The sequence below is a fragment of the Bos indicus genome, chromosome 9, assembly GCF_029378745.1.
Source record: "Bos indicus isolate NIAB-ARS_2022 breed Sahiwal x Tharparkar chromosome 9, NIAB-ARS_B.indTharparkar_mat_pri_1.0, whole genome shotgun sequence".
Taxonomy (NCBI): domain Eukaryota; kingdom Metazoa; phylum Chordata; class Mammalia; order Artiodactyla; family Bovidae; genus Bos; species Bos indicus.
In genome coordinates this window covers 21811278-21838036 of record NC_091768.1, presented here as the reverse complement: position 1 = coordinate 21838036, position 26759 = coordinate 21811278, and the positions used below count along the sequence as shown (strand labels likewise).

At 40.5% G+C, this 26759-nt stretch overlaps 1 long non-coding RNA gene across 3 annotated transcripts in view; it reads right to left on the bottom strand.

Annotated features, from left to right (window-relative positions):
- The window catches only part of LOC139184883 (uncharacterized), a 219029-nt gene that overhangs the window by 181331 nt on the left and 10939 nt on the right, over positions 1-26759 (bottom strand). The window lies entirely within an intron of this gene.

Sequence of the window (26759 nt, the reverse complement as noted above, 5' to 3'; positions counted from 1 at the left end):
TCTTGATGAAAGTGAAAGTGGAGAGTGAAAAAGTTGGCTTAAAGCTCAACATTCAGAAAACGAAGATCATGGCATCTGGTCCCACCACGTCATGGGAAATAGATGGGGAAACAGTGGAAACAGTGTCAGACTTTATTTTTCTGGGCTCCAAAATCACTGCAGATGGTGACTGCAGCCATGAAATTAAAAGACACTTACTCCTTGGAAGGAAAGTTATGACCAATCTAGATAGCATATTCAAAAGCAGGGACATTAGTTTGCCAACAAAGGTTCATCTAGTCAAGGCTATGGTTTTTCCTGTGGTCATGTATGGATGTGAGAGTTGGACTGTGAAGAAGGCTGCGTGCCGAAGAATTGATGCTTTTGAACTGTGGTGTTGGAGAAGACTCTTGAGAATCCCTTGGACTGCAAGGAGATCCAACCAGTCCATTCTGAAGGAGATCAGCCCTGGGATTTCTTTGGAAGGAATGATGCTAAAGCTGAAACTCCAGTACTTTGGCCACCTCATGCAAAGAGTTGACTCGTTGGAAAAGACCCTGATGCTGGGAGGGATTGGGGGCAGGAGGAGAAGGGGACGACAGAGGCTGAGATGGCTGGATGGCATCACTGGCTCGATGGACGTGAGTCTGAGTGAACTCCGGGAGTTGGTGATGGACAGGGAGGCCTGGCGTGCTGCGATTCATGGGGTCGCAAGAGTTGGACACAACTGAGCGACTGATCTGATCTGATCTGAATAGAAAACTTAAAATTTTATATGTAGTTTATACTCACTGGACATTGTGGATCTCACATGTATGGTTGTTAATGCTGGCTATTGACTGGCATCTCAACTGGGCAGTAGACTGGAGCACCTGCCTGTGGTCTCTTCACGTTGCTAGGGCTTCTATCTCACAATAGCTGAAAATTTTGTATGGCACCTGGAGGTTCCAAAGGTAAGCTTTCTAGTGTGCAAGGTGAAAGCTGCACTGGCTTTTCGACAACCATGAAAGTCACATGCAACACTTTTGCTGTGTTCGATTGGTTACCAGTAAATCATAAACCAGCATAGACACAAGATAAGGGGCACACTGCAGTAGGGCATGCTGACTGGGGCATACTATTGCAGCCTTTTTGAAAAACCTTCCACAATTTGTTATGGGAATAGACCAATAGGCTTATAAAGTCTCCTTCAGACTTAAAGAGCCATTTCTGAAGTTTAAGAGGATAGATTATAGTTCTTCTGGAGAGATCTTCAAATCCTAAAATTAAGCAAATATATTATGCTCAGGAATTGCATTAATAGCCATTATAAAAGGGGAATGTAGTTTTAAATTCAAATTATCCCTTAGGTGTTTAAAAAGCTGTCTACATGCTAAGGAAACAATTATAAATCCAGGCTGGTGGTCACAGAGTTGAATCACACATCACAGAATTTGGTTGTGTGACTCACATAGGTGTTTTGCTGTTGTAGTTTGTTTTCAGTTAACCGATAGAAGGATGTTCCTAATTTCTAAGAGGTACATGTTCAAAATGGACTGGCAAAATTTTTTCTTTTTTTCCAAATGTACTTAAATTTGTCTCAAGTCCTTTGAAAAATTAACAGTTTGTATAATGGATGTGAAGATATGTAGTGCGTGTTGACTTGAGGATAATGGGTGATTTGCAATAAGGCTTAAAGTATTTTATAATATGTAATTTATTTAATACATTATCCTAAATTTGTGGGCAGTGAAACTACTCAGAGCATGAAATGTCATGAATATTAAATCAACATGGGCTTTAGTCAAACAAGTGTAACCGGCCCAGAGAACACCTAATACCTATGGACTTCTGAAAATAAGTGACTGTTGATTTTTGTGGGCATGGTTTTTTCACAAGTAATAATAGGGAATTATCAATGTCAAGTTAGCCTAAATGTTCAGTTAGTTTTGTTCCTTCTGCATCTCCTCTTTAGAGTTTCAGTTATTCAGATTATTTGCACTTTGAAATTAACTTGTTAATATAAATTATTATTTTCATATATAATGATTTCATTATTTTTTAATCACTGAGCAATTAGCAGTGATTTAATTTTAATTTAACATTAACTAACCCTCAAAATATCAGTCTATAAGTCTATTCCTTTCTCCTGGGTTGTGTATGGAAAGCACTTTTTTTTTTTGAAAGCACTTTTTGATACTCGACATCATAGACACTTTGATGGGCAGTGAATTAAACTGGGGAGTGGAAGTGGAGAAAACATAAAACAACAAGAGCAACAACAGCAACATACAAAACCAAAAGTAAAAAACAAATAAGCCTGCATTATTCCTGAAAGTTACCAAACTGTCACACTGCTTTTTATTCTCGCTGGTATTTTATTTCTCTTCATACAGAAACCAGAACACACTGAAAGATTTCCCTCTTCCTCCAGAAAAGTGGCCAGAGTCATGTGTTTGAAAAACACACTGAAATGGGCTGGATTTTATTGCACATAGAAGACGTTCATCTCCACTCCTAACATTTGCTTTCTAAATAACAAAGGCTCTTGAAATGAATCATGAAACTAAAAATAGATTCCAGTACTTTTCAAAAGGATTTTCACTTATAAGAAAAAGTTTTTGACCTGTGGAACATTTTACTTCATTCCTTTTTCTTATACAAATAAGAAAGATCAACAGGCAGCATAGAATACCAATGTTTTCAACTTAGTATTATAGACAGATATGATACTATCCAGTGAATTGAAGAGTAGCTACATCAAATAACCTGAAGCAAAACTAAACAAAAGTAATTCAGGCATCAAGTTATTTAAATTAATTAATAAATGTATAATGCTATTAAAGTAAAGGTTAATAGCATGGGTTTGGGTTATATATGAGTGTTAGTCACTCAGTTGTATTCAACTCTCTGTGATCCCATGGACTGTCACCTGCCAGGCTCCTCTGTCTGTGGAATTCTCCAGGCAAGAATATTGGAGTAGATTGCCATTTTCTTCTCCAGGGGATATTCCTGACCCAGGGATTGAACCTGGGTCTCCTGTATTGCAGGCAGATTCATTACCATCTGAGCCACCAGGGAGGCTCCAGGGTCATATATACCTTGGTCATATAAGTTTTCTCATCTATAAATGGATGCAAAACTACTAGAATTTGGGGGATGATTAAATAAGAAAACATAAATCAATGGCTTACACAACACATAGTGAGATTTCACTGTTGTTATTTTTTAGAATATAGTAGAATATCAACAATGGAGAAGGAAATGGCAACCCATTCCAGTATTCTTGCCTGGAGAATCCTACGGACAGAGGAGCCAGGTGGGCTGCCATCTGTGGGGTCGCACAGAGTCAGACATGACTGAAGCAACTTAGCAGCTGCAGCAGCAGAATATCAACAGAGGAATGTACTCCAATATAATAATTGCCATATATGACATGCCCACAGTTAGTATCATACTCAATGGTAAACTGAAAGCTTTTCTTTTCAGATCAGGAACAATACAAGGATGCCCACTCTCATCACTTTCATTCAACAAAATACTAGAAATCCTAGTCAGAGCAAACTGGCAGGAAAAAAGATATAGAAAGTATCCAAGTCATAAAGAAAGAAGTAAAACTGTCTCTATTGTAAATGACATTATTTATAGAAAACCCTAAAGACTCCACCAAAAAACCATTAGAACAAAAATTTAGTAGTTTCAGGATGCAAAATCAATATATAAAAATCTGTTGCATTTCTATACACCAATAAGGTACTATCAGAAAGAGAAATTAAGAAAACAATCCCATTTTCAATTGCATAAAAAATAATAAAATATCTATGATAAATTTCCCAAGGAGGTAAAAGCTCTGTACAATGAAAGCAATAAAAGATTAATGAAAGAATCTGAAGAAGACACAATAAAAGGAAATATATTTCATGCTCATGGATTGGAAGAATTAATATTGTTAAGCTGTCCATATTTCTGAAAGCAATCTACAGATTCAATGCAATTCCTGTTGAAATTCCAATGCCATTTTCCACAAAAATTAAACACACACACACACACACACACACACATATACACAATACTGAAATTTGTATGGAACCAGAAAAGATCCAGAAGATCCAAAGCAATCTTGAGTGAAAAGACAAAGCTGGGAGTACCCTATGTGCTGATTTAAAACTGAGCTACAAAGTCACAGTAATCAAGGGTATGATATTGATATTAAAAACTGACACATTGATCAATGGAACAAAATAGAAAGCCCAAAAAATAAGCCTATGCATACATGGTCATTTAATTTTTGACAAAGGAACCAAGAATTTACAATGGAAAGGACAATATCTTCAATAACTAGTGCTGGGAAAACCAGACAAGCCACATGCAAAAGAATGAAACTGGACTACTATCTTACAGCAACACAAAAACCAACTTAAAATGGTTAAATACTTGAATTTAACACCTGAAACATATGACTCCTAGAAGAAAAACATAGAGGGTAAGTTCCTTGACATCAGTTTTGGCAATGATTTTCTGGATATGACACCAAAACGAACACAATAGGAGCAAAAATCAGTACAGAGTAAAACACTTCTTCTTTTCAAATAAAACTGTCAACAAAATGAAAATGCAACCTAAAGAATGGGAGAAAATATTTGCCAATCATGTATCTGATAAAAGTTAATATCCAGAATACATAAGGAACTCAATTCAATAGCAAAAAAAAACCCCTAACAATTCAATTTAAAAATGGGCATAAGATCTAAATATGTTTTTACAAAAATACAAATATTCAAAAGGTATTTGAATACATGAAAAGGTGTTCACCATCACTGATCATCAGAAAAATGCAACTTGAAACCATCACCTTATATCCATCAGCATGGCTGTCATCAAAAACACAAAAGATAAGTGTTGGCAAGGATGTGGAGAAAAGGGAACCACTGAGTATAGTTGGTGGGAAAGATAAATTGATGCAGCCACTGTGGAAAACAGTATGGAGCTTCCTCAAAAAATTAAAAATAGAACTATCATATGATCCAGCAATTCCACTTCTGGGCATATATCCAAAGGCAATGAAAACAAGATCTTGAAGAGATATATGCAATCCCATGTTCACTGTAGCATTAATAACATTATAGAAACAACCTAAATGTCTATCTATAGGTGAATGGATAAAGAATATGTAATATATGTATTAACCAGCCATAAGAAAGAAAGAAATCCTGACATTTACAACATGGATGGACCTTAAAGGCATTATGTTTGTTAGACAAACACAAGTTAAAAAATAAAAAAGAAGAAGAAAGTCAGGTTCATATTTACAGAGTGTAGAAAGTCGTTGCCAGGGACTGTGGGGTGGGAAAAATAGGGAGAGGTTGATAAAAGTGTACAAAAATAAAATGAAATAATACAGTAGAGTAGAAGAGCCCTGAACTAAAAAATAGGAAGTTAGGAAACCCAAAATTTATTCCCAGATATGCCATTAACTGTATGATTATAGTCAAGTCTCTTAATTTATCAGTAAAATTAGATAGTTGGTTAGATGGTCCCTATCATTGTCAGCTTCAAAATTAAATGATTATGAATAAACAAGACAATTACCAACTCCTCTTTTCACACTATGTAGTACAGACCTAAATCTAAGGGCTGTTGGTTACAAAAGGATGCCTTTTTAAGTTGAATAAAATACTCCTGAGATAACTATTCCATCTGTTTAGTCACTATCTGTAACAAAAGGCCAGGCAGGTAGTGTGGTAACTGAGTGTGTGCTCTGGGCCAGGAATGCCTGGTCTTCAATCCATACCTACTATTTATTAACTTTGTGACTTCGGGCATGTCAGTTTCCTTGCCTGAACAGTGGAAAGAAACCATAAGGGTATCTGACATAATGTTGTCATGTTGCTAATGTTGTGAGATGGAGCAGATTCACACATGAAAAGTACTTAGAACAGTATTTGGCAAGGATAAGAGCTCAATAAATATTGGCAATGTTTATTGCCTTAACATTTATTCCTTCTTCTATTTCTTTTCTGATTTCCTATTTATTAATGAGCTAACACACATTTCAAAAATTATAGTACATTTTAAAATGCTATATTAATATGCTATCATAATCTCCTAAAAATGTAGATGACAAAACAAAGGAGACAACCCTGGCCTAAATATTTCTTTAGATAGAATTAACCCAGCTGACTCAATGCTCTTCCCATTCCCTCAACTGAGTGAATTCTTTAGAAAGAACTGACCCAGTTGACTGACTTCTTTCCCCATTCCCTCAACTGAGTGACTGGAAGAACTTTGGTAAAACTGGAAGTGAAACTGGAAGGAAGGGGGCAGGGCACACAGCCTTTAAAAGAATGACATAGCCATAGGACAGAACAAAAACTGACTAGAGCCAACTAGGTCCAAGATGGCAGAATATTCACCCTCCAGTGGACCTTGAACCTCGTTATATGCTCATTGTCATACATCAGCGTAAGATAAGTGACACACCTACTAGCGCCATGACAGTTCAAAGGTCAAGAAGTCGCTGGTAGCTCAATTCCAGGAACTCTCCGCCTCTTCCCCCAAACAGTTGGAATACTCCTCCTGCTTGTTAGTCTACGAAATTACCCAGCCCATAAAAACTAACCAATCTTTCAGGGTTGGTTGCCTTCTGAGCTGGCCCACATTCTGTCTGTGAAGTCTGTTTCTCTCTAAATACATCCACTTCTTGCTTATCACTTTGTCTCTCACTGAATTCTTCCTGCGACGAGATAGGGAGGGGATATGTGTATACCCGAGCTTCCCTGGTGGCTCAGATGGTAAAGCGTCTGCCTGCAATGCGGGAGACCCAAGTTCGATCCCTGTGCTGGGAAGATCTCCTGGAGAAGGAAATGGCAACCCACTCCAGTATTCTTGCCTGGAGAATCCCACGGATGGAGGAGCCTGGTAGGCTACAGTCCATGGGGTCGCAAAGAGTCGGAAACAACTGAGCGACTTCACTTTCACTTTCATATGTATACCTATGGCTGATTCATGTGGAGGTTTGACAGAAAATAAAATTCTGTAACGCAATTATCCTTAAACTAAAAAATAAATAAATTTAAAAAAAATTTAAAAAGAGAGAACATACAGAAAAAAATAAATTTAAAAAAAGAGAATTAAAAAAAAAAAAAAAAGAACCTGAGCCTCATTAAGGAGAAGGCAATGGCACCCCACTCCAGTACTCTTGCCTGGAAAATCCCCTGGGTGGAGGAGCCTGGTAGGCTGCAGTCCATGGGGTCGCCAAGAGTTGGACAGGACTGAGCAACTTCACTTTCACTTTTCACTTTCCTGCATTGGAGAAGGAAATGGCAACCCACTCCAGTGTTCTTGCCTGGAGAATCCCAGGGACAGGGGAGCCTTATGGGCTGCCATCTATGGGGTCGCACAGAGTTGGACACGACTGAAGCGACTTAGCAGCAGCAGCAGCACCAGAGCCTCATTAAGTCTTGGGACCAGGTGCATGATCTCAATTAAAACACCATGGGTTCAAACTCAATCTGGGTTTTGGCTGGGTTTGAGTCCCATTCTGAGTTACTTGGTTTCAAAAGTATAAAGTGTGGTATCTAGATTCACTGTCTAAAGCCTTTTCTGTTAGAAATCTCTAAGACAGCTCCACTCTCATCCAAAACTGGTGTAAACTCAGTATACTAACTTAAATTTTTATCACCTCTTACTGCTAATTGAGAGGATTTTTCTTCAAAATTAAAGGGTTTTGAGCATCATCTGAACAGGTGAGTGATGAGCAGCTCTAGGTTTTGAGTGTTTACTCAGGATATTATGTTCAACTTCCCAAAGATTCTCTCCTGTAATCTTCACAATTAACCTGTGAGGTGAGGGTCATTTCTCACATGCAAGAAAGACCCTAGCAAATAAGGAAAGGTAAAGCCAGGATTTTAAACTGGAATTTCAAATCTTTTACATAACAACAGATAGTAAAAGTGGGGTGGGGAGAGAGAAAGGAGGGAGGAAGAGAAGGAAGACACAAGGAATTTCCAGGAAGCTCTTCTGTCCTAGCATCCCTGTAAGTCTGATCCAGCATCCACTACCCGCTCTACAGTCTGCCTATCTGCCTTCAGTCCAGTCATTAGAGGGTCAAACTTCATTCTACTAGAGAGTATAGAAGATGTGGCTTTAGACAACCTGGTGGATTCTGTCCCGATCATTCTCACACAACATCTGAGAAGTCTGAAAGGTTCTTGCCACCTCTGATGTCCTAGAAGATCTATTTCAAATAATCACCAAATTGCTTTAATTATGGGGAATGGAGCCGGTATTTGCAAAAGAGAAGAACAAGCAAACTTCCTTGTGAAACACTTTAGGATCCTGCTACCTAGCTTATCTAGGTTAAAAACCTAGGTTATCTAAGTCAAAACAGGAGGGCAGGTAGTAAAGAATCATGCCTGAGATGAAAGGTCAACTGGGAAGCTGGCCTTGAGGTTAAAGCTCTCCTTACAAAAGAGGTAAGGATGACATTGTTATTACAGTAATTGAATTCACTCCATCTTTGCTGCTGCTGCTACGTCGCTTCAGTCGTGTCTGACTCTGTGCGACCCCATAGAGGGCAGCCCACCAGGCTCCGCTGTCCCTGGGACTCTCCAGGCAAGAACACTGGAGTGGGTTGCCATTTCCTTCTCCACACTCCATCTTTATCCTAGCCATATTGCTGCAGGGCATAGACTTTTGTCATTTCAGGTGCCCGAGGCTACTCTTTGTCCTATGGAGGGACCAAGTTTTCTCTATGCCTCCAGAATCTAAGCCAGTTAGCCCCAGAGTCCACTGGAAGGAATGAGATGCCAGAAGCTTAGGAATACTGTGGAAGCTGTTTTTTCTTTTTTTTAACTTTCTGGAATTTTTTTTTTTAATTGAAGCATAGTTGATTTACAATATTGTATTAGTTTCAGGTATACAGCACCTGTATATGTATGCTGCTGTTGTTATTCAGTCGCTAAGTCACGTCTGACTCTTTGTGATCCCATGGACTGCAGCACGCCAGGCCTCCCTGTCCCTCACTCTCTCCCAGAGTTTGCCCAAGTTCATGTCCACTGAATTGGTGATGCCATCCAACCATCTCATCCTCTGTTGCTCTCTTCTCCTGCCTTCAATCTTTCCCAGTATCAGGGTCTTTTCCAATGAATCGGCTCTTTGCATCAGGTAGCCCTTTGGAGCTTCAGTTCAGTTCAGTCGCTCAGTCGTGTCTGACTCTTTGCGACCCCATGAACCGCAGCATGCCAGGCCTCCTTGTCCATCACCAACTCCCGGAGTCCACCCAAACCCATGTCCCATTGTGTTGGTGATGCCATCCAACCATCTCATCCTCTGTTGTCCCCTTCTACTCCTGCCCTCAGTCTTTCCCAGCATCAGGTCTTTTCAAATGAGTCAGCTCTTCGCATTAGGTAGCCAAAGTATTGGAGTTTCAGCTTCAACATAAGGCCTTCCAATGAACACCCAGGGCTGATCTCCTTTAGGATGGACTGGTTGGATCTCCTTGCAGTCCAAGGGACTCTTAAGTCTTCTCTAGCACCACAGTTGTAAGCATTAATTCTTTGGCGCTCGGTCTTCTTTATGGTCCACCTCTCACATCCTTACATGACTACTGGAAAGACTACAGCCTTGGCTATATGGACCTTTGTCAGCAAAGTGATGTCTTTGCTTTTTAATATATTGTCTAGGCTGGTCATAGCTTTCCTTCCAAGAAGCAAGCAAGTATATATACATATATTTTTCAGATTTTTTCCATTATAGGTTATTACAAGACATGAAGTGTAGTTCCCTGTGCCATACAGTAAATCCTTGTTGTCTATCTATTTTATATATGGTAGTCTGCATCTCTTAATCTCAAACTCCTAATTTATCCCTCCCCTCCTTTTCCCTTTGGTTACCATAAGTTTGTTTCTATGTCTGTGATTCTGTTTGTCTTGTAAACAAGTTCATTTGTATTACTTCTTTTTTAGATTCCACATGTAATTGATAGCATATGATATCTGTCTTTCTCTGTCTGATTTACTTCACTTAGTGTCATAATCTCTAGGTCCATCCACATAGAAGTTGTTCTTACAACTTGTCCTGCTGTCATTTCTTTGGCATGAGCTCATAGTAAAGATTTTTTTGACACATCCTAAACTGCTTCTGGAGGAGAGGCACATACATGAAAGTCAAAACTAAAAGCTCATTCTATTTTAATTTATTTACATATTCATCCTTAGTGACCTAGTCTGACATGACACATCCCTCACTTGAAGGGTTTTGCAGCTCACAAAACCCTTGATAATCAGCCATCTAGCTCCAGTCTCTTTCTCACAATGTGACAAAGGAATAGATTTTTCTGAAGGGCTTGGCCTCTGCCTGGAGTGAGTGAGTCAGGAGCCCTGGCTCAACTTGACAGCTGTTTGGCCATAATCTGGCCTTGAATTCATCCTGTTACTTCTGTGAATAAGCCCCCCTTAGGCAGGCCCAGTAGGAGGATCATCTACCAGAACAAGGGTGAGCCATCTCAGGACACTGGAGCTTATCAGGCTGTGCATTTCTGACTTCTCAAGAAATAAGCTTCTCTTAGGGATGGAGATTCTTTCCTCAAGGCCTCCAGGTCCAACACTAACCACTCCAGGATGGTCTTTTACTGAAACTGCCTCCCTTCCCATCCACCCCAAGGAAGGCTGCCTATTGCCTCATGATCAGCTCAGAAATGGGGTTTCTCCAGTGACTCAGTGGTAAAAAACACACCTGCCAATGCAGGAGAAATAAGAGATGCGGGTTCAATCTCTGGGTCAGGAAGATCCCCTGGAAGAGAGCATGGCAACCCCCTCCAGTACTATTGCCTGGAGAATCCCATGGACAGAGGAGCCTGGTGGGCTACAGTCCATGGGGCTGCAAAGAGTCAGACATGACTAAGAGACTGGGCATACAGGCATGCACAGTTCAGAAGTCCTCTCCTCAGCACATTCTCTGGGGTTAAGCCACATTTAGAAGATGGCCTTTGGCTGACCAGTCTCTGTATGATCCACTTGTTAGAGGCCATAGAGGGAATAGAGGATACAGGGTAACCTGGCTGGCTGTGTATCCTGGCCTTTTTACTTCTCAGTTGATGTGCATGGATGCTAAGTCTCATTCCTCTCCAACTCTTTGCAGCCCCATGGACTGTAGCCCACCAGGTTCCTCCGTCCATAGGATTTCCCAGGCAAGAATACTGGAATGGGTTGCCATGCGCTCCTCCAGGGGATCATCCCTGTCAAGGGATCAAACCCATATCTCTTACATCTCCTGCATTGGCAAGTAGGTTCTTTACCACTAGCACAACCTGGGAAGTCCTCTTAGTAGATAGCCTTGGGCAAATTACTCAATTTTTTTGTGCCTGTTTCCTCATTTTCCAAGTGTTGAATGTTAGGAATGCTTACATCTTAAGGGTCCTGTGAGAGGAAACTGAGTTAATTTGGGTAAAGTGTACAGAACAGAATAAGTGTATTGATCAGAACTGATCAACATTCCTGGAGAAGGAAATGGCAATCCACTCCAGTACTATTGCCTGGAAAATCCCATGGACAGAGGAGCCTAGGAGACTACAGTCCACGGGGTCGGAAAGAGTTGGACACGACTGAGTGACATTAGCTGGTATTCTCATCTAGAGTTCACTTTTTAAAGTGGGAGTTGACTTTGTAGAATGAATCTTTTCCTGAAGGAATGAATGGGAAAGAGAGAAAATCGGGCAGTAAAAGAGGAATCTTGGCTTGGGGTGCTGTGGGTATGGTCTGGAGATCTGAGCCACAAGGAAGGCTAAGAAGGTGGTCCTGGGATTAGGTTTTAATGTCAGGGCTGGGCTACATATATTTAATATCTTAGGAGTAACAATATTGGTAACTTTAGAAGGTGAAGGCAATGTATGTAAACAAAGTGAGACAGCTAATTATATTTACCCTAGGGTTACCACGGTAGAACAGGATTAAATGAACTATAAATTCTTTTGAAGCAGAAACTGTTGTCCTAGTGCTCACTGTGAATGCTCAATAAAGGTATGTTGAGTGGATTAGTAAATGATGAATAAACAGCCCAAGGTCCAGGCTGAATTTATTTGCTCCATAAGCCTTGCTTGGCTAAATCAAGGATGGCCTTTAGACCAAGCTTCAGGGATACAGTCATTTCTATATGTGCTTCCCCTTGCTGATTCAAGGTCTTCCAAGAAAAAAAAGCTACAGCTTAAAAAAAAATGTTTAATGTGGAGCAAATCACAACTGTGTCTTTCTACTTCCATTACGTATGCTCCATAATTTTCTTGGGGTCAGTTAAAGGGATGGATGAGTGGATATTCATACAATTTTCATTTTTATTCAGCAGGTTCTCTTCTTTTTCTTCTGAAATGAGATGGTAGTCAATTGGAAAAATAAAAATAAAATCATAAACATCTTTATTGATGTGGGTAGCAAGCGGTGATCCCAAACAAAAAGCTTTCTAGATTGTGTGTTTACTGAGACATAGTTTTAGACAATCTGAATTATATTTTACACTGTGCTGCATGTAATGTGGCACCCACTGAAAACAAGTTGTCAAATGGAATGCCTTAGTAACAATTAGTCAATTGTGACAATAGGAACGTGACAAATAGACTAAACATGTGAGCATTCTTTGAAAATAAAATAACAAAACCAATTCTCCTTCCTCCCTAAAATATCCTGAGTGTAGCAAATAAATAGGGATTTTAAAAATGATAACACAAAGTAGCATACTTAAATTACATATAAATAAACTTGGAATTGGTGAAACTGTAATTGATCTCTTTTTTAAAACAACAACTGACCTTTTTTGAATCATGCTTATTCTAATATCTAATATCTAATAACACCAGATATTAGATCAGGGATCAACAAACATTTACTATAAAAGACCAGATTGTAAATATTTTGGATTCATGGACCAAGAGACCACATTGAGTACAATTAGTAGGTACCTATGCAGCAAAGAGGAGAAGGCAATGGCATCCCACTCCAGTACTCTTGCCTGGAAAAATCCCATGGATGGAGGAGCCTGGTAGGTTGTAGTCCATGGGGTCTCTAAGAGTTGGACACGACTGAGCAACTTCCCTTTCACTTTTCACTTTCATGCATTGGAGAAGGAAATGGTAACCCACTCCAGTGTTCTTGCCTGGAGAATCCCAGGGATGGGGGAGCCTGGTGGGCTTCCATCTATGGGGTCGCACAGAGTCGGACACGACTGAAGCGACTTAGCAGCAGCAGCAGCAGCATGTAGTAAAGAGAAAACAAATTTCCACACTTCTTATTGATAGAATTAAATATACAGTAATAATAATAGATTACATTTTTTTGTAATGCAAGTTTACTAATGAAAATAATGGATCTTTTTTTTTTTTCTTTTGGTATAATGTTTTACTTCATGGAGGTTCAACCTCACTGCTCCTTTATAATCTGATTACAAATGTTTTTCTGTAAAAATCATTCCTAGCTAGTGGCACCAGACAAAAACAAGCTATTTGCTGGATTTTGCCTGCTGGCTATATATTGCTAATCTTTGGGTTGGTTGCTCAGTAGAAGACTAGCAAAGCACTGTCTATAAAACAGCAACTGACAGTAAACCAGTAATAGTCCTTGGTTATTGCTTTGCCATGCATTGCTACCTGGTGATAGTATAGAGCATCAGTCTTCAAGTAAAGTAACAGGGAGTCCTTAACATAAACTTTAGATCTTTTAGTAAAGACAGAGTAACATGAAAATTATAGTAAGTATTTTGACACAGGAAAAGGAAACCAGCACAGAGCAGTGTGAGCTAAGAACAGCCAACATAGAAGGGGGAAGAAAAGAGTGAGTGGAAGGAATTCCCTTCGTGAGAGTCATAGAAGTATAGACTATTCCTTAGTGAGGAGAAACTAGAAATTTAAAGTAGATTATATCCAGAATTGTTTATATTTATGTTCAAAGTATTTGCTAGTAAAATGAATATAATTTTCATTCTAGAATGGCTTCAGATCCCTTCACCATCTTTATAAAGTTCTAAGAAACATTGTAAGTATATACATGGTACCTTGGTGAGTTGCATATTGGAGTCAAGATTCTGAGCTTTAAAATAAGCAAAAAAGATGATCAGCCACGATCTGACTCTCTCAACTTACCCTCCAACTAAGTGCTCTATTAATATGACTGAAGTCTGCTGTTACAAAGAAGGTCTTAATTTGTCCACATCCAGGTTCTGTTTCACATATAGCAATCAACTGAAAAAATTCTTTGGCCTGGGCAGTAATTTATTCACTCAAAAGACTTTAATAATTTATGTGAACATTTAAACCCTTTTTCATGTTTTAACTTTTTATTGAAGAATAGTTGATATACAATTTTGTGTTTGTTTCAGATGTATGGAAAACTGAATAAGTTATACATACATACATATATCCACCCTTTTTCTTTTCAGATTCTTTTTCCATACAGGCCATTACAGAGTATTGAGTAGAGTTCTCTGTGCTATACAGATCATTATTATCAGTTATCTATTTAATATATAGCAGTATATGTGTGTCAATCCCTATCTCTAAATTTATGCCTCCCCCCCCCACCTTATCCCCAGGTAACCATAAGTCAACATCTGTGACTCTACTTCTGTTTTGTAAATAAGTTCATTTTTACCTTTTTTTTTTTTTTAGATTCCACATAAAAGGGGTATTATGAAATTTGTCTTTCTGGGTCTACAAAGCTACAGTAATCAAAACATGAAAGCAGAAATATAGATCAATGGAACAAGAGAGAAAGCCCAGAGGTAAACCCATGTACCTATGGTTACCTAATCTATAACAAAGGAGGCAAGAATATACAATGAAGAAAAGACAGTCTCTTCAGTAATTGGTGCTGGGAAAACTGGACAGCTACATGCTAAAGAATGAAATTAGAACACTCCCCGGACATGGAACAACAGACTGGTTCCAAATAGGAAAAGGAGTACGTCAAGGCTGTATATTGTCACCCTGCTTATTTAACTTATATGCAGAGTACATCATGAGAAACGCTGGGCTGGAGGAAGCACAAGCTGGGATCAAGATTGCTCGGAGAAATATCAATCATCTCAGATATGCAGATGATACCACCCTTATGGCAGAAAGTGAAGAGGAACGAAAAAGCCTCTTGATGAAAGTGAAAGTGGAGAGTGAAAAAGTTGGCTTAAAGCTCAACATTCAGAAAACGAAGATCATGGCATCTGGTCCCACCACATCATGGGAAATAGATGGGGAAACAATGGAAACAGTGTCAGACTTTATTTTTCTGGGCTCCAAAATCACAGCAGATGGTGACTGCAGCCATGAAATTAAAAGACGCTTACTCCTTGGAAGGAAAATTATGACCAATTTAGAGAGCATATTCAAAAGCAGAGACATTACTTTGCCAACAAAGGTTCGTCTAGTCAAGGCTATGGTTTTTCCAGTAGTCATGTATGGATGTGAGAGTTGGACTGTGAAGAAAGCTGAGCACTGAATAACTGATGCTTTTGAACTGTGGTGTTGGAGTAGACTCTTGAGAGTCCCTTGGACTGCAAGGAGATCCAACCAGTCTATTCTATAAAGCAGATCAGTCCTAGGTGTTCTTTGGAAGGAATGATGCTAAAGCTGAAACTCCAGTACTTTGGCCACCTCATGCGAAGAGTTGACTCATTGGAAAAGACTCTGATGCTGGGAGGGATTGGGGGCAGGAGGAGAAGGGGACGACAGAGGATGAGATGGCTGGATGGCATCACCGACTCAATGGACGTGAGTCTGAGTGAACTCCAGGAGTTGGTGATGGACAGGGAGGCCTGGCGTGCTGCGATTCATGGGGTCGCAAGAGTCGGACACGACTGAGCGACTGAACTGAACTGAACTGAACTGAACATTATACACAAACATAAACTCAAAATGGATTAAAGACCTAAATGTAAGGCTGGACACCATAAAACTCTTAGAGGAATACATAAACAGAATACTCTTTAACATAAATCACAGTAAGATCTTTTTTGCCTTATCTCCTAATGAAAATAAAAACAAAAATAAACAAATGAGACCTAATTAAGCTTAAAAGCTTTTGCATAGCAGAAGAAACTATAAACAAAATGAAAAAACAACCCTCAGAATGTGAAAAAAATACTTTTTCATATTTTTAGTGTTCCTAGGGAAAAGCATTCTTTTTCAAGGAAAGTACTCAGATAATGAAGTCAGACTTCTGGATTTGAATCTCAATACTACCCTGTGAGCCCTTGGACAATCATTTTTTTCCCCCTCATTATCAGTTAGCTCACCTGTAGAATAGGGATAACAACTTTTACCTCACTGCATTTTTGTAAGCAGTGAGTTAATCTCCATAAACTGCTTAGCATTCTGCCTGATACATACTATATGCTCAATAAATATGAACTATTTGCATGATTAGTTATCATTATAAATGTACCTATGATATTTATCATAATGACAATATAATTTTTTACATCAAATGAATAGATGGTTATCAAATTCATTCACAGATATTTATCAAACATTTACTCTGTGCCAAGCATTACTGTAGGTACTGAATATATATATATCACAAACAAAATATATCAAAATCTGTAGTCTCATATGATTTCAGCATGGTGGGAGGCAGGGAGAACAGAGAATAAAAAAATCAAAATGTAATCTAACAATGTATCCTTTGTCAGATGATGATACATGCTATGGGGAAAACTGACACTGGAGTAAGACAGGGAGCATTGAGAGAGGAGAGATCGCAATTCAGCATAGGCTAGGTGATCAGGGAAGTCTTCCGGCATATGGATGGCCTTTTCTCCTAAGGGGTTGAAAGACCTGGGCTCGGTTGCCAGACTTAGCTAATAAAAATACAGGATGTCTAGTTAAATTCAACCTGACATCCTGTATTTTATCTGGCAACCATATCTAGGGATGGGGCAGTAAGAAGGAGTCTGAGAGTTTTCTTTTGGGATAAAGGACAAATGAGTTTCACTGGTAAGTTCTGATGGGGTAGGGCTGAGGCATGGTGTGAGAAGGTCCTGCACTTCTGGGGCTCACTTGCAACTGCTGCAGAGGAGGGGCCAGGCTCCCTTACTCTGAGTACTGAGGTTATGAGATTTCCCTCGATTCTTGCCTTTGAGTGGGTGGAAAGTGGAACAAGTGGAATTTGACTTCCTCTTAACTCCTATGTGTTGCTTGGGGTCATGGAAAGCCAAACTGAAAATGATCTGAGATGTCGGGTTAGACAATCCTCAGAAAATAGACCGTGAGTTGCTCAACATTGTGAACATAGTACCTCTCAGAACCTTGGATTATCGATGGAGATGTTGCAAGAAAAAAATTCTCCACGTACAATTTTCCATTGTTTTCCTCTGTAATTTTCATTTGTGGTTGAGGATACCACTGTTTTCCCCAGAAGGAGGATTTCAAAAGTGAGTAGTGGTAGTTTCTACCATACAATGTAATTCTTTCAAAGATCCAATGCTGTCTCTTACACACAGTGAGAGAAAAGTTGGCTTCATCTCAGCTCAGGACTAAACGGTGATACTGCTGATTATTGTATGAAATTGAAAGACGGTACCAGTTCCATCTTAAAAAGGGGGTCACGGTTTTATTAGTTTTTGAAAGTTTAGCTTCTAGATCAGTGCCTAGTACATTGTAGATACTCTGTAAATATGAATATGAATAATGGATAAGGATTTGTAGTATTAGAAGATTTTCTTAAAATCAAAACTTAATTTTTGTTAAATCACTTTGAAATAATGCTTATTTGTATTGCCCCTTCCTAAAATAAGTGTGTTAGAGATGCAGATGCTGAAAAAAATGTATGTCATAGCAGTTGAGAAAATAGGCCCAGATAATCCTCACTTCATACTTCCTGGCTGTGTGACTTTTCCTTATCTTTGTACCTCAGTCCTCTCTTCTATAAAATAAGGGCAATAATACTAGTATCATATTAGTGTCTCCTTTCTTACCAAATTATTGACATTAGTCAATATGTAAAACATTTAGATCAGTGCCTGTTGCATACAAGGCACTAGAATGTTAGCTACTAATTGTAATGTTTTATTAGCCCTACTATGGTGACTGCAGCCATGAAATTAAAAGACGCTTACTCTTTGGAAGGAAAGTTATGACCAACCTAGTTAGTATATTCAAAAGCAGAGACATTACTTTGCCAACAAAGGTTCGTCTAGTCAAGGCTATGGTTTTTCCAGTGGTCATGTATGGATGTGAGAGTTGGACTGTGAAGAAGGCTGAGCGCCGAAGAATTGATGCTTTTGAACTGTGGTGTTGGAGAAGACTCTTGGGAGTCCCTTGGACTGCAAGGAGATCCAACCAGTCCATTCTGAAGGAGATCAGCCCTGGGATTTCTTTGGAAGGAATGATGCTAAAGCTGAAACTCCAGTACTTTGGCCACCTCATGCGAAGAGTTGACTCATTGGAAAAGACTCTGATGCTGGGAGGGATTGGGGGCAAGAGGAGAAGGGGACGACAGAGCATGAGATGGCTGGATGGCATCACTGACTCGATGGATGTGAGTCTCAGTGAACTCCGGGAGTTGGTGATGGACAGGGAGGCCTGGCGTGCTGCGATTCATGGGGTCACAAAGAGTCAGACACAACTGAGCGACTGATCTGATCTGATCTGATATTTATATTATCTCCTATAATGCTTAGCAGGCTTCCCTGGTGGCTCAGACGGTGCCTGTAACACAGGATACCCGGGTTCAATCCCTGGGTTGGGACAATCCCCTGGAGAAGGGAATAGCAACCCACTCCATAATTCTTGCCTGGAGAATTCCATGGACTGGACAGAGGAGCCTGGCAGGCTACAGTCCATGGGGTCACAGAGAATCGGACACAAATGGACAACTAACATAATGCTTAGCACATTGTCTGAGATCTACAAGATTGTGTGTGCATGCTCAGTCATGTCCAACTCCTTGCAACCCCATGGACTTCATCCTGCTAGGCTCTTCTTTCCATGGAATTTTCCAGCCAAGAATACTGGGGTGGGTGGTTGTGATTTCCTTCTCTAGAGGATCTTCCCAACCCAGGGATCAAACCCACGTCTCCTGTGTCTCCTGCACTGGTAGGTGGATTCTTTACCACTGAGCCACCTGAGAAGCTCATCTAAAAGACTGCCTTATGACCCAGTAATCCCACTGCTGGGCATACACACCAAGGAGACCAGAGTTGAAAGAGATACGTGTACCCCAATGTTCATTGCAGCACTGTTTATAATAGCCAGGACATGGAGGCAACTTAGATGTCCATCAGCTGATGAATGGATAGGAGAAAGGATCATTATCACAGGGAACTCTACTCAATATTCTGTAATACAGCCACTATGAAGAAGAGTGTAGAGATTCCTTAAAAAACTGGAAATAGAACTGCCATACCACCCAGCAATCCCACTTCTGGGCATACACAGCAAGGAAACCAGAATTGAAAGAGACACGTGTGCCCCAATATTCATCGCAGCACTGTTTATAATAGCCAGGACATGGAAGCAACCTAGATGTCCATCAGCAGACGAATGGATAAGGAAGCTGTGGTACATATACACAATGGAGTATTACTCAGCCATTAAAAAGAATACATTTGAATCAGTTCTAATGAGGTGGATGAGACTGGAGCCTATTATACAGAGTGAAGTAAGCCAGAAAGAAAAACACCAATACAGTATACTAACGCATATATATGGAATTTAGAAAGATGGTAACGATAACCCTGTATGTGAGACAGCAAAAGAGACACAGATGTATAGAACAGCCTTTTGGACTCTGTGGGAGAGGGAGAGGGTGGGATGATTTGGGAGAATGGCATTGAAACATGTATAATATCATATAAGAAATGAATCGCCAGTCCAGGTTTGATGCAGGATACAGGATGCTTGGGGCTGGTGCACTGGGATGACCCAGAGGGATGGTACAGGGAGGGAGGTGGGAGGGGGGTTCAGGATTGGGAACACGTGTACACCTGTGGCGGATTCATGTTGATGTATGGCAAAACCAATACAGTATTGTAATTAGCCTCCAATTAAAATAAATAAATTTAAATTAAAAAAATAAAAATAAAAGACTATTGAGTGACTACCTAATGTTCATATATTAGAAAAAATTTAAAACTATTTACTATTTAGAGTCCTTCTGAAGATATTGCAAAATAGTATATAATGATTAAAATACCACTGCTTGACTAGTCTAGTCACTAACACCCTAGAAAGAGAGGAGGCTAAACAATTACAAGGATAAATAAACCTTTGTCACTGACCTCTCTCTAGCTGAAGAGCAAACATATTTATGTGGGAAGAACACAATGTCTTCCCCTTTTAATATGGGTCATGTCCACCTTGGCAAGTTTAGGGCCTCTGAGCTTTTGTTTGGGGAAGTCAAAGAAAATTCAACTGAGAATAAAGTGGAAGAGTGACTCGCCAAGCTATGTGCTTGCACCATTTTCCTTTCCACCTGTGCCTGTGGACAAAGTATACCGCAGAGGGAAGGGACTCCGTACTCGGTCTACTGCAGTTTGGCTTTCTCACTCCCATGTCAATAAATCCACATTGGATAAACTTTTAGGTATTTTTCCTTCTAGTTAAAATAAACTCAATGATTCTTTCTCAGCTCTCCTCTGATTCTCTGAAGTGTTTCCCAAATGCTGTCCTTTGTGAAAGTACTATATCATTGGAATGTAAAATACTCCCTCCACCCCTACCCAGACTGTTGACTTGGGCTGTTCCTCTTTCCTTCTCACTTCCCTGTAGTGGCTCTTCTTAATTTCCCTGTAATATATTTATGGTTCACAGTATTCTAATATTTATATTTCTTTTCTTCATATAATTTCATCTTCATCCATATTTTACTAGTATCACATATTAATAAGTGTTGTTGTTGTTTAGTTGCTAAATCGTGTCTGACTCTTTGTGATCACATGGACTACAGCTCACCAGGCACCCCTGTCCTTCACCATCTCCTGGAGTTTGTTCAAATTCATGTCCATTGAGTCAGTGACACTATCTAACCATCTCATCCTCTGCCGTCCCCTTCTCCTTTGCCTTCAATCTTTCCTAGCATCAAGGTCTTTTCCAATGAGTTGGCTCTTTGCATCAGGTGGCCAAAGTATTGGAACTTTAGCATCAGTCCTTCCAATGAATATCCAGAGTTGATTGCCTTTAGGATTGACTGGTTTGATCTCCTTGCAGTACAAGGGACTCTCAAGAGTCTTCTCCAACACCACAGTTCAAAAGCATCAATTCTTCGGTGCTCAGCCTTTTTTATGGTCTACCTCTCACATATGTACCTGAATACTGGAAAAACCATAGCTTTGACTTGACAGACCTTTGTCGGCAAAGTGATGTCTCTGCTTTTTAATACACCGTGTAGGATTGTCATAACTTTCCTTCCAAAGAGCAAGCATCTTTTAATTTCATGGCTGCAGTCACCATCTGCAGTGATTTAGGAGCCCAAGAAAATAAAGTCAGCCACTGTTTCCATTGTTTCCCTATCTATTTGCTATGAAGTGATGGGATTAGATGCCATTGATCTTAGGTTTTCTTCATGTTAACTAGTGGACTAATAGGCTAATGGACTCGATAGATATCAGATCCTAATCCCTGGAACCTGTAGACATACCTTGTAGATATGATTAAGGTAAAGGTTTTGTGTAGTTTGTGGTAAGTCACTTTAGTCGTGTCCAACTCTTTGCAACCTTATGGACTGTAGTCTACTAGGCTCTTCTGTCCATGGGATTCCCCAGGCAAGAATATTGAAGTTGGTTGCCATTTCCTCCTCCAGTGATCTTACCAACCCAGGGATCGAACTCGTGTCTTCTGCATTGGCAGGCAGGTCCTTTACCACTAGCGCCACCTGGAAAGTCGCATAGAATACTGGTGTGGGTTGCTATTCCCTTCTCCAGGGGATATTTCTGACCCAGGGATTGAACCCAGATCTCCTGAATTACAGGTGGATTCTTTACTGTTTGAGCCACCAGGGAAGCTGCTGCTGCTGCTGCTAAGTCGCTTTAGTCTTGTCTGACTCTATGCCACCCCGAAGACGGCAGCCCACCAGGCTCTGCCGTCCTTGGGATTCTCCAGGCAAGTACACTGGAGTGGGTTGCCATTTCCTTCTCCAATGCATGAAAGTGGAAAGTGAAAGTGAAGTCGCTCAGTAGTGTCTGACTCTTAGCGACACCATGGATTGCAGCCCACCAGGCTCCTCCGTCCATAGGGTTTTCCAGGCAGTGGAGTGGGGTGCCATTGCCTTCTCCGACCAGGGAAGCTAGATGGGGCAATTATCCTGGATTATTCTGTATTATCCAGGAGGGTCCTCAATGACAACACCTGTGTCTTTAAAAGAGAGTGGCGATGGAGATGTGAAACAGCTGGCAGAGAAGAAGACAATGTGTGGCAGAGATTGGAATGATGACATCACAGTACCAGAAGTACCTGCAGCCCCCAGAAGCTGGAAGAAGCAGGAATCAGATTGTCCCTGAGAGCCTCCAGAGGGAGGGAGTGTGGTCTGCCAGCATCGTGACTTTGGTCCAGGGATACTGATTTCGGACTTCTGGCCTCCAGAACTGTGAGAAAGTAAATTTCTATTGTTTTAAACTCCAAGTTAGGGACTTTCCTTGGTGGTCTAGTGTATAATACTTTGTGCTCCCAATGCAGGGGACCTGGGTTCAATCCCTGATCAGGGAACTACGATCCCACATACCATAACTCTGCCTGGGTGCCTCAACCACTGAGACTGTACTCCACAACTAGAGAAGCCCATGTACCACAACAAAGACCCAGCAGAGCCATAAAAAAGATAATAATAATAATAAAGTCAGATGACTGTACAACTCAGTGAATACACTAGAAACTATTGAACTATATTTTTAAAGTGTAAATTCATAGTACCTCAATGATAGCTCAATAAAGCTGTTCTTTAAGATAAATAAATAAACAAACCCCAAGTTAAACAGCAGCCACAGGAAACTAATACAACTAGAAAATCTAAAATGTATGTCTGTAATTATCACTCCCTTTCTGTGCCAAATCTACAAAAACCAAAGACCTCTGGACATCTTTACCAGCTTTCCCATTTAACATTTGAGCAAGCATCTATTAATTTCATGGCTGCAGTCACCATATGTCATTTAATTCTCATTTAATACTCACTCTGACCTGATGAAATATTTTGTTGTCCTCACATTAGAAGAAGGGACCTGAGATACAAAAAATTTAAGTAGCTTGCCCAAGGTTGTAAAGATGTTACAGGCTAGAGCTGGGATTTGGGTCCCAGTGTAGTCTGGCTTCAGACCAGTCACTAAGGGCAGTGCTCTGCAGCCTAAAATTAGCAGATGTCTCAGGCTACTCAGAGCCTGTCCCACATCCATACACCAGTGTCCAGGCTCTCTCAGAATGGATCACTTTAGTTGGATTCAGAAAATCTTTACAGAACCCCTACAGCCTGCTGGGCCCTCTGCACATCCACCTGATCAGAGAAATCTGCTGTTCTCGTTCAAACGCCAAACCATCTGAGGCAAGAACATTTCCCAAATTTCATGCAATTTCAGAGTCAGACGCTATATCCGTGAGGATGATCTGAACCCGATCTGAATTACTGTTGCCTCCTAAAAGCCTCATGTTTACTAGCAAACTCTGTTTGTAGAGTGCTGTTGTTGTTATGTTGGCATGGTCACTTTCACTGTGTTGCTACTGGGTCCCGAGGCAAAGTAGAGATGCTGAAACTGAAAGCATCACTCCATAGTATTTCTAGAGTTCTACCTTCCTTCCATGCCATGTGGGGTGCATATGGAGGCCCTGGACCCCAGCTGTCTCATATTCCCCTCTGTTCTTCCCTTATAGTTATACTTGCGATGTGGCCAATAAGTACAATCGATCTGCTGGGTGCCAAGTAGTCTACATGTGCTGTCCATCTAATCCTTTTCACAATTCTGCAAGGAAAGTATTATTACTGTCATTTTAGAGATGAGAAATCTCAGGCTTAGGGAGGTGAACTAATTTGTCCAAGCTCACATAGCTTCTTGGTGGCAGGGTAGAGGTAGGATTTAAAGAATCAGACAATTAAAATGACTAAATTAGATTAAAACATTTCTTAACATAACCTAAGTTGCTTCTTCAGGTTGCCTTGAGCAGTGCTGAAGGAGGGGCTGGAGAGAACCAGCTACATGGTTCAGGAAAAGCCCCCCTCAATTCCTCAGGGAGCCAGGTATCATGATTTCTGTCTCTGAGATTGCCTTATGCTGGGCACAAATGACTTTAATAATGATACTGATACAATATTTATGACATTTACATAAGTCTTTCTAGGTTACTGAGTGCATATGTGGGTATTCAGTCATTCAGTTGTGTTCTACTCTTTGTGACCCCCTGGACTGTAATCTACCGGGCTCCTCTGTCTATGGGATTTCCCAGGCAAGTACTAGTGTGGAGTGCCATTTCCTCCTCCGGGGATCTTCCTGACCCAGGGATTGAACCCGTGATTTCTGCATCTCCTGCAATCCAGGTGGATTCTTTACCACTGAGCCACTGGGAAAGCAGGTTACTGAGTACTTTAGCATGAAAGAGCTCTTCTTACAGGTTCGGGAAGGATAGAACTTCTCTTTCTTTTTCAGAATTCTGTGTTGGGATATTCCCTTTGTGAAGTCCCAGAAATTTAAACCTTCTGGGATTTGCTAAGGCATCACAGGTGGTACACGGTGGTAAAAGAATCTGCCTGCCAATGCAGGAGACGAAGGAGATGCAGGTTTGATTTCTGGATCGGGAAGATCCCCTGGAATAGGAAATGGTAACCCATTCCCGTATCCTTGCCTGGAAAATCCCATGGACAGAGGAGCCTGGCAGGCTACAGTCCATGGGGTTGCAAAGAGTTGGACACAACCGAGCATGCATGCAGGTAGTAAGATGGTAATGTTTTTGTAAAATTTGAAAAATGTAGAACACTTTAACCACATCAGTTAAGGCTGTTCTGTCTTTCATATGGAATTCCTCTTCACAACCCTTCATGTTGGGTGGTATCAGATTGACTGTGGACATTTTGGGTATTTGGCTAATGGCAAACTGAAATTAGGATCCTTTTAGTTTGGGTTGAAAGTGAAAGTGAGTGTCACTCAGTCGTGTCCTACTCTTTGTGACTCCATGGGCTGTATAGTCCATGGAATACTCCAGGCCACAATACTGGAGTGGGTAGCCTTTCCCTTCTCCAGCAGATCTTCCCGACCTGAGAATCAAACCAGGGTCTCCTGCATTGCAGGAGGATTCTTTACCAACTGAGCTATCAGGGAAGTCCAAGTCTGGGTTGGGTGGGATATATGTACGTGGGTTGCAGTCACTTCTAGGTATAGCTAAGTTCTGCTACCTGTTCTCACCCAGGAACACTGGCTGAAATGCTCTCACTGCCCACTCATTTGTGGTCATGGAATGAAGACACTGGGTTAGAGATTGAAATGTGATCTGAGTGTGTCCTTCCAGTTCCACAATTATGTGATATAGAGAATAAACAAGGTTTGAAATGTTCAGTGCCAGAAGCCCATTTAGGGAAAGTTCTTCAAATTATCCTATGTGAAAAACTATAGACAAAGGTTTCGGGTCTCATGGATGTGGTTAACTCAGAAGTTCTCTCTTATCAGGAGATTCATGAGGGAGCAATCATAGTAGGCAACAAAAAAAAGAAAAAGAAAACCAATAAAAATACCAATATACTATAGGGTGTATCAGTAAGGCAATTAAAACATTATTTTTACAGATTTTACTTGTTTATGGATTTTATTTAGTGATGTTTGTCATTTTTTTTAAAAAAAAGTTATTTTATTTTGGATGCACTGGGTTTTTGTTGCTGTATGAGGGCTTTCTCTAGCTGCAGTGAGCAGGGGCTTCTCTCTAGTTGCAGCACATGGGCTTCTCATTGTGGTGGCTTCTTTTGTTGTGGAGCACAGTCTTCAGGTTCATGGGCTTCAGTATTTGTGTTGCACAGGCTAAGTTGACCCACAACATGTGGGATCTTCCTGGACCAGGGATTGAACCCATGTCCTCTGAATTGGCAGGCAGATTCTCTACCACTGGACCACCAGGGAAGTCCCTTGTTGGCTTTTTAAGTGTACAATTTGTGGTGATTTATTTTTATTATTCTGACTAGTCACATTTGTATTTATTATTTTACGCTCTTTCTATTACATGGAAAAGGGCTCCTGTAAGTGTATAAACTTCAGCTCTCAGAGATCCTGTATCTGCCTCTGTCATTGTGACCTTTAAACATGCACTAACTAATCAGACCCTTCATGAATGATTGATGGCAGAAGAAAGGTAAAAGAATCCAGACCTATGGGCTGCCAGGGGAGAGGTCTTGGAACTGACCTGGGACAGAGGCTCTCTGCCTCTGGTGTGAGTGATCTGGCCCCACACTCTGCCTGGCCCCCATGCCTTACCTACACTATGACTTTTTTTTTTTCCAGCAAGGCCAATCTAATGAACAAGCAGCTGTCATCACTTCAGAGCCTTCCCCCACCTGCTATCATGTCTCTTCTCTACCTCCTACAAGGCCTAAAATTTCAGAATTATAGGCACATTCCTTTGGGTTCAGAGAGCTTTTTAGTTTTCAAGCAAATGTTCTTAAAATCAGTTTCATCGTATGACAGTATTAAGTATCCCTTAGTCATGAGGCTTAGGAGATGCAGACTTAGCAATTTTTGAATATCTACTATGTATCAGGCCTTATTTTGTGCACTATATCATGTCTGATCTCAGTCCACCCTCCAACAGAAGATGCTTAGAAGGGCCACCAAATACTGGCTGAAGAAGATTCCACAGAAATTAAGAC